Below are 18,349 nucleotides of genomic sequence, written 5' to 3' on the forward strand. Positions count from 1 at the left end.
CTTCGTTCTATCGCTATGCTGCGCTACCTATCACTTGCTTTTCAAGCCTCCCAAATTGCCATGTCAGCCTCTAACCTTTTTCACCCTTCCTAGCAAACCGTTGTTTGGCTATGTTACCGCTTTGCTCAGCCCCTCTTATAGTGCTGCTAGTTGCAGGTGAAGATGAAGTTTTCTCCATGTTGGTTTATGTTTATGTTGGGATATCACAATATCTCTTATTTAATTAATGCATCTTTATACTTGGTAAAGGGTGGAAGGCTCGGCCTTATGCCTGGTGTTTTGTTCCACTCTTGCCGCCCTAGTTTCCGTCATACCGGTGTTATGTCCCTTGATTTTGCGTTCCTAACGCGGTTGGGTGTTATGGGGATCCCTTGACAGTTCACTTTGAATAAAACTCCTCCAGCAAGGCCCAACCTTGGTTTTACCATTTGCCTATCACCTACTTCTTTTTCCCAGGCCAGTGCTTCTCTAAGTGTTGGTCCGAACCGAGCAGCCTGCGGGGCCACCTCGGGGAAACTCGAGGCCTGGTTTTACTCGTAGCTTGACTTATCTGGTGTTGCCCTGAGAACGAGATATGTGCAGCTCCTATCGGGATTATCGGCACATCGGGCGGCTTTGCTGGTCTTGTTTTACCATTGACGAAATGTCTTGTAAACCGGGATTCCGAGACTGATCGGGTCTTCCCGGGAGAAGGAATATCCTTCGTTGACCATGAGAGCTTATGATGGGCTAAGTTGGGACACCCCTGCAGGGTATAAACTTTCGAGAGCCGTGCCCGCGGTTATGTGGCAGATGGGAATTTGTTAATGTCCGGTTGTAGAGAACTTGACACTTGACTTAAAATAAAACGCATCAACCGCGTGTGTAACCGTGATGGTCTCTTTTCGGCGGAGTCCGGGAAGTGAACACGGTTTTTGGGTTATGTCTGACGTAAGTAGGAGTTCAGGATCACTTCTTGATCATTGCTAGTTTCACGACCATTCCGTTGCTTCTCTTCTCGCTCTTATTTGCGTATGTTAGCCACCATACATTGCTTAGTCGCTGCTGCAACCTCACCACTTATCCTTTCCTTGCGCATTAAGCTTTGCTAGTCTTGATACCCATGGTAATGGGATTGCTGAGTCCTCGTGGCTCACAGATTACTACAACACCAGTTGCAGGTACAGGTTTTGCGATGATCATGACGCGAGAGCGATGTTACTTGTTTTGGAGTTCTTTTTCTTTTGCTTCTTCGTCGATCAGGGGATAGGTTCCAGGTCGGCAGCCTGGGCTAGCAGGGTGGATGTCGTTTGAGCTTCTGTTTATGTTTCATCCGTAGTCGGATGTTGTTCTCATGTTTATTGATGTATTCTTGCGGCATTTGTATGCCTTGTATATATCCCCATCTTTTATGTAATGTTGATGTAATGATATCCACCTTGCAAAAGCGTATTCTAGATGCGCTTCTATCCTTGGTGGGACCTTCGAGTTGCTTTAGGATAGGGTCGCATCTTGGGCGTGACACTCCCCCGGCAAGACCCTTGCCGGGGGCAGCCTCGGCAGCCCCGGCAAGGGCCTTGCCGGGGCGGCGCGCCCGACGCCAACAGAGTGAGCCACCCTTGAGCCCACGGTTTCCAACCCAACCAACTACATTGGAACTAGGGCTCGGGAGGCACCTCCGTGGTGGCATGCAGATCTTTGTCAAGACCATAGATATGTGAGATCAGATGAGAACCAGAAGACGACGACCCTCGGCGGGATCCTTGCCAAGGGAATCCACAAGGCCCCAGGCAAGCGCCTTGCCGGGGACGACCACAGCGCCACGGCAAGACCCTTGGCGAGGGCGACAACAGGGCCACCGCCAGGCCCGCACCAGCCAAGACTCCACCGCCGTTCGCATGCAGCTACCAGCCCAACCAGCTGGGCAGGCACGTACGTGGCGACGGGCGGCTTCCGAGTCAACTCAGCAAGCACCTGCGTGGTGGCATGAAGATCTTCGTGAAGACCCTACCGCCGTGCCACCTCAGCTGCCTGCCTGCCTACATGGCGCCGCATGCATCGCTGGCCTGGGCGCGTGTCGAAGCAAGGCGAGGTAGCGACGGACGGGACGGGCCTCGTTCCCGCCCCCGATAAAGCTAAGGGACACCTAAGCTACGCATTAAATGCGTCTTGTCCTGTAACACGAGCGATAAGCTCACAACACTGTATACCTTTCCACCTCCTGTGTGCCACTGTGGCAGCCCCTTCCGACTATAAAAGGAGGCCCATGGCATACTGGAGAGGGATTCGGCTCTTTTGAACTACGCAGCCACCGTAGCTAGTTCGAGAGCTCAAGAACTCCCTCAAATACACAACAAAGCAGGACTAGGGTATTACACATCCTCGTGGCCCGAACCTGGGTAAACGATCCTTGTGTTGACTATTAATCCTGCTCTTCTCACAACCCCGCGCCCTGGCAACCGTAGTAGGGATTCTTGTGATCCCATAGGTGTCGTTTTCCGCCGACATCTTTTGCGTGCCAGGTAGGGGGCGAAGTCGTGAGGATCTGGTCTAGCAGTTGGACTAGCAGTTCTTCGTGGCCGCGTATTCCGAAGAAGAAGACTACCAAGAGGATGGCGCCGCCCGCGTACGCGAAGGGCGCCAGTTTGGCAACAAGAAAGCTAAGTCATGCAAAACTTTAGATTTTCCTTTTTATATAAGGTTATTCCCCTCGGAGATCTTGTTCTTTGTATGGAAAATTTGCACGCAAAGGGGCCCTCCTGCGATTGGCAACACCTTTGTTCTATTTCGAGTCCGCTCAACAGCTCAAGCGGCCGCGTCGAGAGTGGCAGGGTAGCCTTCCGCAATTGGCAACGCTCTCGATTCTGAATCGAGTCAAGCTCGACAGTTCGGGCCGCCGTGTTAAGGGCGGTAAGGTGGTTCGCCCGACAGCAAGCACACCTGGCAGGCCAATGGGGATCCGTCCTCAAGACGCCGCCCTGGGTTTATGCGCCGGCAAGCCTACCCGGTTAACGTAGGGTGAACATACAAAGGAAAATCGAACAGGAAAATAACATGCATTGTATCAAAAGTACTGCAGAGTTATATTACATCCATTGTTGCCGCGATTCTAACTAAAGATAGAAATTGTCTTGGTCATGAACCTGCAGTGGCAGTGCGAGACGGGGTGCCTAATCTCGGTGCTGGCCCTCTATCCTTTGGATTCCGCCGATACGGCTGATGACAGGCTTGATACGCTCCCTGAGCGCCGCGAGGTCCATACCCTCCGGCAAGCTATCGAGCGAGGCGTCGAAGTCAAGGTCGGGGTTCCAGTGCACCTTCTTGGTGAGGACCTTGGTCATGGCACCCTGGTAGAGCTTCCGGGACTCATCAGCCAGGGAAGCCGCCCGGTTGGAGTGAAGCTGCTCCAAGGCCCCGAGGACGCCCTCGAAGAACAGGGTCAGCTTGGCGTTGGTAGTCCCGCTGCGCTCTGGGGCGTACCTCACATTTGACATCCCCATGGTAGCCAGCTGTGAGGTGATCCTGCCAGCGAGGTCCACGAGACGTCCGATCCAACGGTTCACACCCTCCATGGAGTCCACGTGGTTGGTGTCGGTGTCAAAACCGGCGGATCTCAGGTAGGGGGTCCCGAACTATGCTTCTAAGGCGGATGGTAATAGGAGGCGGGGGACACAATGTTTACCCAGGTTCGGGCCCTCTCGATGGAGGTAATACCCTACTTCCTGCTTGATTGATCTTGATGATATGAGTATTACAAGAGTTGATCTACCACGAGATCGTAGAGGCTAAACCCTAGAAGCTAGCCTATGATTATTATTGTTGTTGTCCTACGGACTAAACCCTCCGGTTTATATAGACACCGGAGGGGGCTAGGGTTACACAGAGTCGGTTACAAGGGAGGAGATCTACATATCCGAATTGCCAAGCTTGCCTTCCACGCAAAGGAGAGTCCCACCCGGACACGGGATGAAGTCTTCAATCTTGTATCTTCATTGTCCAACAGTCCGGCCAAAGTATATAGTCCGGCTATCCGAGGACCCCCTAATCCAGGACTCCCTCAGTAGCCCCTGAACCAGGCTTCAATGACGATGAGCCTGGCGCGCAGATTGTCTTCGGCATTGCAAGGCGGGTTCCTCCTCCGAATACTCCATAGAAGATTTTGAACACAAAGATCGTGTTCGGCTCTGCAAAACAAATTCCACATACCACCGTAGAGAGTATATTATTCCACAAATCTAATCTGCTGATAACTTTTCATAACATGACATCCTGCTGTGGTCTGGTCATTACGAACCGTTTTTCCCAGCCTGCCACTACACGTGTTGCGAGGTGGTTTTATTGGCACGTCTTGTTGAAGCAGAGATCGTGTTCCCCTTATCACGAAATTCCTATCAATATGGGTGGGGGTAACCCAATCGTGGTTGTTAGTCTGACTCCTCGATTTTAGGCAAGTTCCAAACGGCCACGCGGAGGACGCTTGATATTCGCCCTCTTTATAAAGGGGCCAAGGCCTATCCTTTTCTTTTCGCGCTCGATCCTTCCCTTCCCCCACCTCGAGTTCCAACACCCAAGGCTCAGGATAAGTGCTTCGGACCTTCAACCATTTCCGGATCCAACCTTCAAGGCCGGTGGATGGCCTCCTCTGTCACAGAGGAGGACATCAAGAAGCTAAGAGAAGCCAGGTATCTGACCGCCGAAATCTCGCACAGGCTGCCTACTCAAGGGAAGGTCATCCCCACTCCCGAACCCAATGAGAGTGTCATATTTGTTTCCCACTTCCTCCGAGGTCTAGGCTTTAGTCTTGATCCCTTTGTTAGAGGGCTTATGTTCTATTACGGGCTCGATTTCCACGATCTAGCTCCAGATTCCACCCTTCACATCTCGTCGTTTATCGTCGTGTGTGAGGCCTTCCTCCGCATCACCCCACACTTCGTCTTATGGCTCAAGACCTTCAATGTGAAGCCGAAGATGATCGATGGGCGAGACACAGAATGCGGAGGTTCCATAATAAGCAAAGGTGCCGATGCTCCATGGCCAAAGGGTTCCTTCCCGGAGGTGTCCAACTTATGGCAGCGGGAGTGGTTTTACATCACAGCTCCCCGAACTACGAAGTGGGTAGCTGCCCCCGCCTTCCACTCGGGCCCCCCGCCACAACTGGCATCATGGGTCAACAAGGGGCTGGACTGGGGGCCAGTTAATGACGTGTCGACATTGTGAAGTTGCATCCGAGATCTCCTCAAGAGAGATGTCAGTCTTGTCAAGGTAATGCAAGTTATGCTAGTTCATCGGGTCCTGCCATGCCAACGTCGATCTCTCCGTATGTGGGAGTTCAACCCGGAAAGACCGCGAACTATTCAGCAATTCTTCGACGTGACGCTCGAAGAGATGTATGGATTGTTCTTCGGATCACGAATAAAGTGTCTGGACACCACCGAGGACGCGGGTATCAACTGCAACCGTCCAGATACCCACGTAAGTAATCCTGCGGCCGAACATGCTGCCTTTTTATTTGTCAGAACATCATTCTGAAAAATCGCTCTTGGCCAGGACTGGATAAGAAAGAAGAAGATGATCAGGTGTTCGGCCCCCCTTCCCGAAGGCTCACCGGATCCTATACTAGCCAGGATGCTTGAGCACGCACCTTATCAAGTGCCATTAGGGGAAGATAAAGGGAGGAATAAAGAAGCCGAAAGCGGGCCTCACGCATTACTCATCCAAACCGGGGGAATTAGTGTCTCCGCGAAGGAGGATAATCGGGGAGAAGAATCTAGAATCCCCTCTCCCCAAGGAAGGAAAAGGACCGCCTCTGAAGACTTGGAAACGAGGGAAGAAACCTTCGCCAGGGGGCCCTGCCCCGGAGGGCATCCTTACCGCATAGTGCCCGCAAGGGGGTCAGCCCTCCACCGAGCTGTAAGTGAACAAGAGTACTTTTTGTAAATATATCATGCTTTATCTCCGAGGAAAATAACCGAGACGTATGTCTTGCAGTCCGGATCGTAGCCCTTCTCGACAGAGTTCGTCTTCAGGGGATCTTCTTCCGGAGATGATGGAGAGCGAAACGCCTCCCACTGTCTCCCCACCTCCTGGGGCGGACGACCCTGAGGTGTCATCACGGAGGATTTCTCCTGATCCGCCAAGGCCAGAAGGTAGCCCTTCGGCCACCCGAAGTCCGGAGTATTCGGCTCCTGAGGAGAGCAACAAAAAGAGTCTCGGATTATCTGGTGCACAACCGGACGTACTGATGGGGGTACGGTGGTTGAGAGGATTTCATCTGCCAAAAGTGGGTTGCATGAGGCTTTTACGAGCCTGCTAAGATGCTTTGAGGTACGCAAAGTAATATATATATTTTTTGACGGTACCGCACACGCTAGGTGTGCTCTATATAGATAGTAGCCCCTGAGACTCTGGTTGCTGTCCAGAGGCGGCAAACAGAGGATCATAGTCCCAGGTAATGATCGCGCTGCTTTCATGTGCAGGCGGCTGAGGGTCCGGTGGCTGGCCGGACTGCTGAGTTTGCCGAACTGAGGCGGCAGCTTGATGCGGCAGATGCCGACATCGCGCTTGTGAACAAGCGGCTTGACGAGGCACAGGGTATGTATTTTCGGGTGGTCAACAAATATTAAGAGGAGCATGATGCTAGTATCTATAATATACTGTGACTGCAGATGGAGCTGACGCCGTGGAGACCCTTCGGGCGGAACTTGCCCGAGCCAAGGAACAAGCCAGGAGAAGTGATGCGACCGCCCTAAAGGTGGCCGAAGAGTTAAGGGCCGAACAGGCCGCTCATCGCCAGAGCGGAGATAAAATAGCCGAGATGGCTGTTGAGCTGAAAGATGCCGCCGGCGATATGAGCTTCTTGAAAAGGAAAGCCAAGTGAAAGCGGCTGACTTGAAGGAAGCCATGGAAGCAGCCAAGGAAACCCGCTCTAAAATCAGAGCGGTGAAGGAGGAGCTCCGTCAAGCCGGAGATATCACGGCTGGGAAGCCCTTTTTGTTGCGAACGAAGTTCGGAGATCTGAAGTATGCACCTCTGGATCAATTATGGAGTGCTGCAGACGCGTACTTGGACTTGGCAATGAGTGCTGCTAATGCGACTGAGTTTTTCAAAGATTAGAAAGATCATGAAGTGGAAAGGTTGTTCTGGTCGCAGTTCAGTGCTCCAACGCGTCCGCTGCTGTTAAATGAACAAATGGCCGAGTGGGCCGAGCTCCATAGGTTGTCTGGACTTGCCATGAGGTCTGTCGTGGATCATCTTTGGCCGAAGGGACCAAGGCCGAATAGGTATTTTGGTTTAGTGCAATGATTCCTTGGTGCTGTGCCGCATATCGACGCTGTAAAGAGGTCGGCGTGCATAGAGGGTGCGCGGATGGCTCTTGCCCGTGTTAAGACATACTGGGCAAAGCTGGAGGCCACCGCTATTGCAACCCGGGGTTCGGCCGTAGGCCAGGTCTCGGCCAAGCACTATTTTGAAGAAGTCCTAGAAGGCGCTCGTTTAATAGAGGCTCAGTGCTCGAAGAGTATCATGTTCGAGTGACATGTATCCCAATTGTAAAAACAATGCTACTTGGATTATAAAGGCTGTGTTTATACTTTTGCCTGAAAGTATTATGATGCCTCCTGTGCGGCCATTTATGTATGTATATAACCTAAAAGTTTGCAGTTGTCAGCTTCAGCCCCCACGCATATAATGCGGGGGTGTTCAGAAAAGCGCGTATTCACACTTGATCCAGCGTCTTGGTCCATTAAGGAGGTGATAGCGCGGCGAACAAGGCAATCAGACTATATAGCTTCAACACTTTCACTTAGCCATAGGAGTTCGACGGTGGGGCTACTATATAGCCCCTGGTACTTCCGCGCTCATCCGAATACGGTGCGCATACATACATGACCAGGAAACCGGTCCTTCGTTAATGCGGAGGAATCGCGAAGATTCCGCTGAGTCATCGAGTGGTTGACCAGCCTCGCGCTTTATCATGACAGTCAGTTTTCGGCTTTCTCTACTGAGGTGCTCATCCAGATGAACTAGGGCACAATCGCAGTAGTTCTCCCGGTGCCACCGTAGCCGATAGAGCGGAACGTAAGGTAGCAAAACACGGGAGCCGGGCAAACCCAACTATTGACCAAAGACATGATTCGGAGCTGATGCATATAAGGCCAAACTCGCGACGCCGAACACTCCCTAAGGTATTCGGACTTTACAACATATACTAGGCTGAGTAACGCCCTCGATAATGAGCCCTGAATTTCCAGGTACGTGCATTAGTCTGACGTGACGAAATGCCAATAACGCCAGCATCCCTCTCGGCTGTGTTGAGTATCCGGAAGGTGTGAAGCAACAAGAGACAGTAAAAAAGGTTTACACAGGGTCTTAATCTAAAAAGAAACCTTTCAGCGGGGCCCTGCTGCACGTCTGCGCCTGTGTCTCCGTTGTGCCGTATCCTGGAAGGGTGTAGCACGATGATCATCTGTAAAAGAGAAAAACCCATGTGAAAGTCTTCGTGCGAAAAATTGGTTATTCTTAATGAACCATTAAAATGCAATCTAAATAGGGTCAAGCCGAACTGTAGCCCTTTTTACATGCGGGAAGCCCCTAGCACCACCTATGGGGGTATATCCATCGACCCAATCTCAGGTTTATCTGAGCTGTTACAGCTAGTGGTGCGCTGGACTCGGCTAACCGTGTCCATGGTCTTGACGACCGATCATTTATTCTGGTTGGAGAGGCCGTTCAGTGTTCGGCTGCTAGAGCCACCACATATTCCTCCGCACGTAAGGAACGCTCTGTGTTTCCACTAACTATGATGATGCCACGTGGACCGGGCATCTTAAGCTTAAGATAAGCGTAATGTGATACTGCATTAAAACGAGCGAAGGCCGTTCTTCCGAGGAGTGCGTGATAGCCGCTTCGGAATGGAGCGATGTCGAAGGTTAATTCTTCGCTTCGGAAGTTGTCGGGAGAACCGAATACAACCTCTAGTACTACAGAGCCCGTGCAGCGGGCCTCTGGGCCTGGTATTACTCCTTTAAAGGTAGTATTGCTTTGGTTTATTCTTGTTGGGTCTATCCCCATTTTGCGGACGGTGTCCTGATATATCAGATTAAGACTACTGCCGCCGTCCATAAGGACTCGGGTGAGGTGGTATCCGTCAATTATTGGGTCTAGCACCAAGGCAACCGATCCTCCGTGCCGGATACTAGTCGGGTGATCCCTGCGATCAAAAGTGATCGGGCGGGCCGACCAAGGGTTGAACTTGGGGGTGACGTGCTCCACGGCGTATACGCCTCGGGGTGCGCGCTTGCGCCTCCTCTTCGGTATGTGAGTTGCGTAAATCATGTTCACTGTTCTGACCTCCGGTGGGAATTTTTTCTGTCCCCCGGTGTTCGGCTGGCGAGGCCCATCCTCGTCTTCGCTTGGTGTCTCCCTCCCCTTGTGTTTGGCGTTTAGCTTGCCGGCCTGCTTGAAGACCCAGCATTCTCTGTTGGTGTGATTTGCGGGTTTGTCGGAGGTGCCATGAATCTGACATAATCTGTCTAGAATCTTGTTTAGGCTGGACGGTCCATCTCTGCTGCCTTTAAATGGCTTTTTCCATTGACCGGGTCAAGAGCCCCTGAATCCGGCGTTTAGCGCCGTGTTGTCTGGGCTGTCTTCGTTGTTTCGACGCTTGCTTTTATTGCGTCGCGGTTTCTCGTTGCCATCCCTGACTTCGGATGTGCCTGGGTTGCTGGTGCTGCTACGGGCCAGCCAACTGTCTTCTCCCGTGCAAAAGCGGGTCATAAGGCTTGCTAGGGCTGTCATTGTCCTTGGTTTTTCTTGGCCGAGGTGTCTGGCGAGCCATTCGTCCCGGACACTGTGTTTGAAAGCCGCTAAGGCTTCGGCATCCGGGCAGTCGACGATTTGATTCTTCTTCGTGAGAAATCTGTTCCAAAGCTTCCGGGCTGACTCTCCGGGCTATTGAATTATGTGACTTAAATCGTCTGCGTCCGGAGGTCGGACATAGGTCCCTTGAAAATAGCCCCTAAGAGCATCCTCAAGCTCTCCCCAGCTTCCAATTGAGTTTTCGGGGAGGCTTTTCAGCCAGTGCCGAGCTGGTCCTTTCAACTTGAGGGGCAGGTATTTGATGGCGTGGAGATCATCTCCGCGAGCCATGTGGATGTGAAGAATAAAGTCCTCATTCCAGACCCCAGGGTCTGTCGTTCCGTCGTATGCCTCTATGTTTACGGGTTTAAATCCCTCTGGAAATTCGTGGTCCAGCACCTCATCGGTGAAGCATAGGGGGTGCACGGCACCCCTGTATTTGGATGTGTCATGGCATTCTTCGGACGGTTGTAGCATTTGGTTTTGATTCCGAGCTATTATTCGGTCAGTATAGTCATTTGGGCGGCCATGATTCTGTGCCGGAGTGCGCTTCCTAGATCCGTAGATGGACTTGGCCAAACTGGCTTTTTTGTGCAGGTCTTCACGTAAATCGTGTGCTGACTTGTGTGCGACATCGTTAGTGCCCTGTCGCGGCCACGGGGTGGTCGATCCGGCTGATCGGCCGTTTTATTTTTCGGCTGAATGGGCTCTAAAGCCTCGTCGTCGAATTCAGGAAGCAGCTTGCGCTTTGGATAGCTCTTTGTGTGGCGACTGCCGCCGTACTTTTCTTCAGTGTCAAGCACTTTATTCCATCTGGTGTTGAGCGTAGTCTGCGCGGCCTTAAGCCTTTGCTTCTGCTTCTTCAGGCTCCTCGCGGTGGCAATTAGCCTTCTATGGATGTTCTCTTTTTCCAAGTGCCTTTCCGGGATGATGTGTGCATCGTCGTCCGGACTGTTCTCCTCTCCGGAGACAGGTTGATGAGCTTTACCCTCGGCGTCGCCGTGATCGGACATCAGTTCTGTACTATGTTCGCTGTCCGCTGGCTCATCCTGCTCCATCGCTGGGTCCATGTGGTCGTCGTTTCTCTTTCTTGCGCTGTTATCGCTGTTTTTGCTGAGGCAGGATTTGGAGCGGCGCCTACGTCGTCGCTTTGGTTGCTTCTTGAGGGGACTATCCTTCGCTGCATCCTCCCATTCCTTGTCGTTGTTTTCTTTGGGTGTATCCACCATGTATATATCATGTGATGAAGTGGGTATCCAGGGCCCTGTGGGCGCTGGTTCCTGTTTCTCTCCTGCATCGTCGTCCATACCGTCGATGTCTTTGGAGTCGAAATCGAGCATGTCGGTTAAGTCGTCGACAGTGGCTATTAAGTGGGCGGTGGGTGGGGAATGAATTTCTTCGTCGTCCGCTTGCCACTCAAGCCGGACATAGTTCGGCCAAGGGTCTCCTGACAAGGAGAGAAACCTCAATGAATTTAGCACGTCGCCCAGGGGCGAGTGCTGAAAGATATCCGCGGAGGTAAACTCCACGATCGGTGCCCATTTAGATTTGATAGGCACGGATGCAGGCGGTTCGGAGCCCGTGGCTGGGGACGAATCCAGGGTCTGGCAACACAGGTCTCATAGGAGGTGAAGTCAGTATTTGGCTCTATCGCCGCTGAGTGTGCGGCCTCCGTGGCGGGGTCCATCCACCCGTCCTCGGACGGCGCGATCTGCTCCGGATTGAGGGCCGGAGTAGGCACAGGTGTGATCTCCCGAACACCGTCCGACGGCAGAGCTAAGTCATGCTCGTCGTGACTGTGCGGCGCACCTGACATGGGCTCGAATCCGTCGAAGATCAAGTCTCCGTGGATGTCGGCAGTATGGTTCAAGCTTCCAAACCTGACCTGACGGCCAGGGGCGTAGCTCTCGATCTGCTCCAGATGGCCAAGCGAGTTGGCCCGCAGTACGAAGCCGCCGAATACGAAGATCTGTCCGGGGAGAAAAACCTCACCCTGGATCGCATTGTTGCCGATGATCGAAGGAGCCATCAAGCCTTTATCGTGATGGCACAGTGGAACTCTCAATGAAAGCACCAATGTCGGTGTCAAAACCGGCGGATCTCGGGTAGGGGGTCCCGATTTGTGCGTCTAAGGCGGATGGTAACAGGAGGTGGGGGACACAATGTTTACCCAGGTTCAGGCCCTCTTGATGGAGGTAATACCCTACTTCCTGCTTGATTGATCTTGATGATATGAGTATTACAAGAGTTGATCTACCACGAGATCGTAGAGGCTAAACCCTAGAAGCTAGCCTATGATTATGATTGTTGTTGTCCTACGGACTAAACCCTCCGGTTTATATAGACACCGGAGGGGGCTAGGGTTACACAGAGTCGGTTACAAGGGAGGAGATCTACATATCCGAATTGCCAAGCTTGCCTTCCACGCAAAGGAGAGTCCCAACCGGACACGAGATGAAGTCTTCAATCTTGTATCTTCATAGTCCAACAGTCCGGCTAAAGTATATAGTCCGGCTGTCCGAGGACCCCCTAATCTAGGACTCCCTTAGTTGGCGGCCTCGTTCTTCCGCGGCTGCTTCTCGGTCCCCAGCTCCTTGGCCAGGGTCCCCTCCCGGGCCTTGGCCTCCGAGAGCATCCCCTCAAGGCCTTCCAGCTTCAGCTTCAGGTCCTTGATGGAGTTGTATGCAGTGGAGAGCAGCTCGGCCTTGCCGAGGACTGCGGCCTGTGCGTCAGCCAAGGCGCCCTTGGCCGCGTCCCACTCTCCCATCAGCTCCAGGGCCTGCTTCTTCAGCTTGTCCCGCGCCACCTCCAGCTCCTTCAGCTTGCTAGCGTGAACTAGAGCCTGGGCATCGAGTGCCTCCCTGTGCCTCTGCTCCAGCTCTTGGGTCCGCTGCACGACGAGTTTCTCCACTCCCTCGTCCTTGGCGTGGAGTTTGGCATCAAGGTCCGCCTCGCGTTTGGCGAGGCCTTCCTCCTGGGAGTTCAGCGCGGCCTGGTGCTAGGTCCGAGCGTCCTCGGCTGCGGCGGCCAAGCTCTCCGCCGTCTCCTGGGCCTTCTCAATGTCGGCCAGCTTCATGGTGAGCTCCACGTCGCGCTTGGCCAGCTCGCCCTGGGCGGCCTTCAGCTCTTCGCTAGCTAGGCGGACCAAGTCTGCGCCTCGGTGACGCGCACCTTGAGGTCCTCCTCTGCCTTGTCCACCGTTACCATCCTGGACCTGGCCTTGTCTAGGCGGGCGCGGTGGAGCGCCTGGAGCTTCCGGAAATTGGCGCCCATGGCCTGGAGAAGCCGCTCCTCCTGAGAGCCGTCGCCCCCGATGCTCGGCTCGTCGACGACCTCGAGCCCGACGACGGCAAGCACCTCTTCGTCGAACACCTCTCCCTCAATGGGCGCCCTAGAGCTGGACGCCCCTGGAAGGTGGACGAAAAGGTCGTCACTCACCCTCAGATACCTGCCGGAGCCAGAGGCGGCGGAGGAGGAAGGCTGGTCATCAACCACCTCCTCCTCAACGGCAGCCGTGTCGGCCTCCCCGGCAGGTCCCTTGCCGGCCTCCTCGGTAGTAGCCTTGCCGGGCTCCCCGGCAGGCCCCTTGGCAGCATCCTCACCAGCGCCCTTGGCGGCCTCCTCGGCGGCGATCTTGTCGGCCTCTGCCTTGGCGGCCTTGGCGACGTCCTCGATGATGGTGTCTATGTTCTCCTGGTCCGCCGACAGACGATCTGGATACCAAGAAGGGGATGAGACAAAGCCGAGACCAAGAGCCAGCAAGGGAAGAAAAAGAACAGGAATGAGAGGCGGATGACTTACCGGCGCTGGGCTGGAAGGCAGAGGTCCCCTCCCCGCCAACATTTGGCATCGAGGCGAAGCCACTGGCGCACAAGTTCTCCTCCTCCTCCTCCGTGTGCGTGAGCTCGGTGCTTGGCGCCCTTGCCGGGGACGCCCCTCGGGGCGGCGTGGTCGATGGGGGCGGCGTGTTGGGGGTAGCCCTCTGTGGCTCCTACTGCTGCTGTCCTCCTCCTGCGACAACAGCAAGGTCAGCACCAAGAGATCATGCCCCCAACTCATGTTGACGAGGGGTGAGTGGTGAACTTACGCTTGGGGCTGTGCCGGGGGCTACTGTCTGGGCTGCTCAACATCAACAGTGGCGCCCCCGAAGTACCCGCCGGGGGCTGGCCACCCGCCGAGGCCTTGGCCCTCTTCACCCTCTGGGCCAGCGTCTCCGCATCCCTGCAAAGGTGAAAACAAGTCAAGACAAGCGACATAGATTAAGGAGACGGACATGACAAAAAGGGACAAGATACTTACTCGTCATCCACCTCCTCCTCTGTTGCCTTCCTCTTCCTCCTTGGGCTGAGGGACCCGAAGTCAAAGGTGACCTCCGCGTCGACGTCTGCCGGAGGAGGGGAGTAGGGCGGAGTCTGGACGCGCTTGGATGAAGAGGAGGCAGATGCTTTCTTCTTCGCCACTGCGGCCTTCACCACCTTCTTCACCGCCGCGGCCCTCGTCTGACGCGCGGACTCCTCCGGAGCCTTTGGCCGCTGTGCAGCCTTGACGAGCCGGACTGGCTCGCCGGAAGTGGCCCACCGCAGGACTCGCCCTCTCCCCGTGGACAGAGGGTCAACAGCCTCGGCCTCCTCCTCCGACGACTCGTCGACCACATCCTCGACGAGAGGAGCCCCGGTGCCAGCGCTGCTGGCCTCCCCAGCGGCCTCCGCCCACTGGGCGAGCTCCTTCTCCCCCGCTTCCGCCACGGCCTTGTCCTCCATGCCACCGACGCTGCCGGCATCCTCGACAAGCTTCGCCTCCATCGCTCTGGCGGCGATGTAGTCTAGCTCCACCTGGGTGGTGTCCTGGACGAGCCGCGGCTCGGCGGTGACGTACCCCTCATGCAAGGTGTCAAAGAACTCCCGCACTTGAATTTCCTCCGGCTCGACCCAGCTCGGGTCAAGGCCATGCGCGTTGAAGTCCGGCATCATGGTGATGATGTCGGTCCGGCGAGAGTTGTTGCTCAGCGGGACCACTCCTGCCGGCAACTTGAACAAGGGCCCCTTGGCGACCTTGCCGGCCTTAGCGGCGGCCCTCGCGGTGGCCCTCGCGGCCTTGCCGGTCCGCTTGACCTCGCCGTCGCAGTTCACGTCGAGCTGGAAGAGCCGCTGGCAGAAGTGGGCGTGCCCCATCACCATGAAGTTGTGGTCAAGGCCGGGGCGAAGCCTCATGATGTCGGCGGCATTCGTGAAGAGCCAGGCCGGCCTCCCCTTGTTATGCAGCGGAGCGATTCCGCGGCGGATGAAATCCGCCCCGATCATCTCAAGGGTGAGCCCGGCCTCGGTAAGGCGAAGGATCCAGGTGGTGGCGACCATGAGCTTCGCATCGCCGGAAACAACGTCGCTCCAGTCGCCCCGGCAAACCGGCGACACGTCGCGGACCCGGCAAAAGTTCGGCGGGTCCTTCTCTTCAATCCAGCACCACCGGCCCCGCCATTATTCCCACCTCTCCTTCATGGCGCCCTCCGGGTATGCCCCCTTGGACCGTGGGATCCAGGCGACACAACCGGAAATGGCGCCCCTCGTTTGGATCCGAGGGAAGAAGTAGTGGCGGAAGAGCGCCGTGTTGGGATGCACCCCGGCGAAGCCCTCGCAGAGGTGCGTGAAAAGAGCCATGCACGCCACGGCATTCGGAGTAAAATCCAAAAGGTGGAAGCCGTAGGTGTGCATGACGTCATTGAAGAAATCGGAGAAGGGGGGACAGAGCCCGCAGGATAAGTAGTCGACAAAGAATGGATACCGATTTGGGGAGGCCTCGGCGCAATTGGCGGGGATGACGCGCGTGGCTGGATGCCCCGTCGTCTCTCCCCCCGTCTTGCACCCCCATAGGGGCTTGAAGCAATCCCGGAGCTCGAACACGTCGACCGTCGAGGGGAAGTAGGCGAGCTGCGTCCGCTGCACCGCCAATGCACTCTCCGGCGGCTCCGTTGCCCTGGCATCTTTGGCCACTCCCTTGCCCTTGGTAGATTTGGGAGCCGTGGCGGCTGCGAGAAGCAAGGGGCGGAGGATAGCGAAGGCGCAGCAGCGGCAAGCGCATGCGAGAGCTCAAGAAGGAGGAAGAAAGGGGGTAAAGTGAGCAGCGCGCCCGCGGTTATTCCTTTTTACGGGGAAGGCGCGGGCCGCCTCCTTTCCCATTAACTGCGATGTGACGCATGCACGCGGGAACCGCCCCACGCATGCCCCCCACATCACACACGACCCCCCATGCCGCACGTTCAACGCAGGTCGTGGGGAAGTGCTGCGGACGAAGAGTTACTGCGGTGGAAATCCGCCCCGCCTGCCCGTGCACCGTTTTGGGCCTAGCCCAACAACGTGTCGCGCTTATGTGTGGCCCAGGCCCGGGGGCTCCCGTCGGTGTACAAAAGTAGGGGCTCCCCTTTTGACCCCTTTACTTGTGCACGGGCAGTTAGAGCCGCGCGCCACGACTGCACGTAGCAGGGCAAAGGAGGGAAGCCGGAGAGAAGCTGAAGCACAAGATGGCCAAGGCAACGCCAAGACCAAGAACACAAAGGACAGAAGGGCGAAGCAGGCTCCCCCGGCAAGACCCTTGTCGTGGGCAGCCTCGGCAGCCCCGGCAAGGGCCTTGCCGGGGCGGCGCGCCCGACGCCAACAGAGTGAGCCACCCTTGAGCTCACGGTTTCCAACCCAACCAACTACATTGGAACTAGGGCTCAGGAGGCACCTCCGTGGTGACATGTAGATCTTTGTCAAGACCATAGATATGTGAGATCAGATGAGAACCAGAAGACGGCGGCCCTCGGCGGGATCCTTGCCGAGGGAATCCAGAAGGCCCCAGGCAAGCGCCTTGCCGGGGACGACCACAACGCCACGGCAAGACCCTTGCCGGGCCTCCCGGCAAGACCCTTGACGAGGGCGACAGCAGGGCCACCGCCAGGCCCGCACCAGCCAAGACTCCACCGCCGTTCGCATGCAGCTGCCAGCCCAACCAGCTGGGCAGGCACCTACGTGGCGATGGGCGGCTTCCGAGCCAACTCAGCAAGCACCTGTGTGGTGGCGTGCGGATCTTCGTGAAGACCCTACCACCGCGCCACCTCAGCTGCCTGCCTGCCTACATGGCGCCGCATGCATCGCTGGCCTGGGCCCGTGTCGAAGCAAGGCGAGGCGGTGACAGATGGGACGGCCCTCGTTCTCGCCCCCGATAAAGCTAAGGGACACCTAAGCTACGCATTAAATGCGTCTTGTCCTGTAACACGGGCGATAAGCTCGCAGCACTGTATACCTTTCCACCTCCCGTGTGCCATTGTGGCAGCCCCTTCCGACTATAAAAGGAGGCCGATGGCGTACTGGAGAGGGATTCAACTCCTTTGAACTACGCAACCATCGTAGCTAGTTCGAGAGCTCAAGAACTCCCTCAAATACACACCAAAGCAGGAATAGGGTATTACGCATCCTCGCGGCCCGAACCTAGGTAAACGATCCTTGTGTTGACTGTTAATCCTGCTCTTCTCACAACCCCGCGCCCCGGCAACCGTAGTAGGGATTCTTGTGATCCCATAGGTGTCGTTTTCCACCGACATCTACCGGGATACATAATGCCATTGGTAAATTGTATTCCCTGCTTTTTTCAACCATGCTCTGCATCCGAGCTTGAGTTATTTATTCCTAAAGTTTGTGGTATATGTTCCTAAGATGCCCCCTATGGGTTGAACGTTCGCCTTCCCTAATCCGTTTGAACCCGATAGTCTTCACGAGTCTTACTCTTCTGTTGTTTTGCCAGATAAAATATCAACACTACAACTTCATCGAAAGCGAGAGGTGAGTGGAAGGTTTTGCATTGATGAAGTGGGAGTCGACCTTGAACCTTTGTGTTCATGCCCATGGACCCGATGTGGAACTTATCATGGAAGTTTCTTGTAATAATAATAATCCCCCTGTAATAAGTTCATCTTGTATCTATGTTTGGTCCTTTGCAACCATGGTTTCGACCATGATTGTTCTCCTTTGATTCCATTTCTCGGACAAGTTAAATTACTTGTCTTGTTCAGATCATTTCACCTGTCCAACCTCTACATTGATCTACCTTCGAGTGTTACCCTCTTGTATCTCGAGAATATCACGGAACTATGTAACTTCTTATGAGTTCTTCATCAACTATCATTTCTCGCCAATTCCAAATTTTCCACGGGTTCTGAGTTGTTAGTCACTCGAGAACACCGATAACTGATTCGAGTCTACACCATTCTTCCCATTGTTTTGTTTAACCTTCCTTCTAACCTAACATATCTGAGCAGTGGTAATTCCCTGCTTATGTAAACACCTCGATGTACAAACTCTGTCAGTAAGACCTTGTTACTATTGTTGATGACATTCCGGTAGCCACCGGTGGATGAGAACTTTGCCTATTGGCCCACCTCGTCTTAACGAGCAGGAAAATGTTTCTCTTCGTCCCTCGCCCTTGGTACTAATGTTGTTGCCAACATAACTGACATGCTATTCTCTGACTGGCCTTGCTATCA

Source organism: Aegilops tauschii, chromosome 4 (assembly GCF_002575655.3).
Source record: "Aegilops tauschii subsp. strangulata cultivar AL8/78 chromosome 4, Aet v6.0, whole genome shotgun sequence".
Lineage (NCBI taxonomy): Eukaryota > Viridiplantae > Streptophyta > Magnoliopsida > Poales > Poaceae > Aegilops > Aegilops tauschii.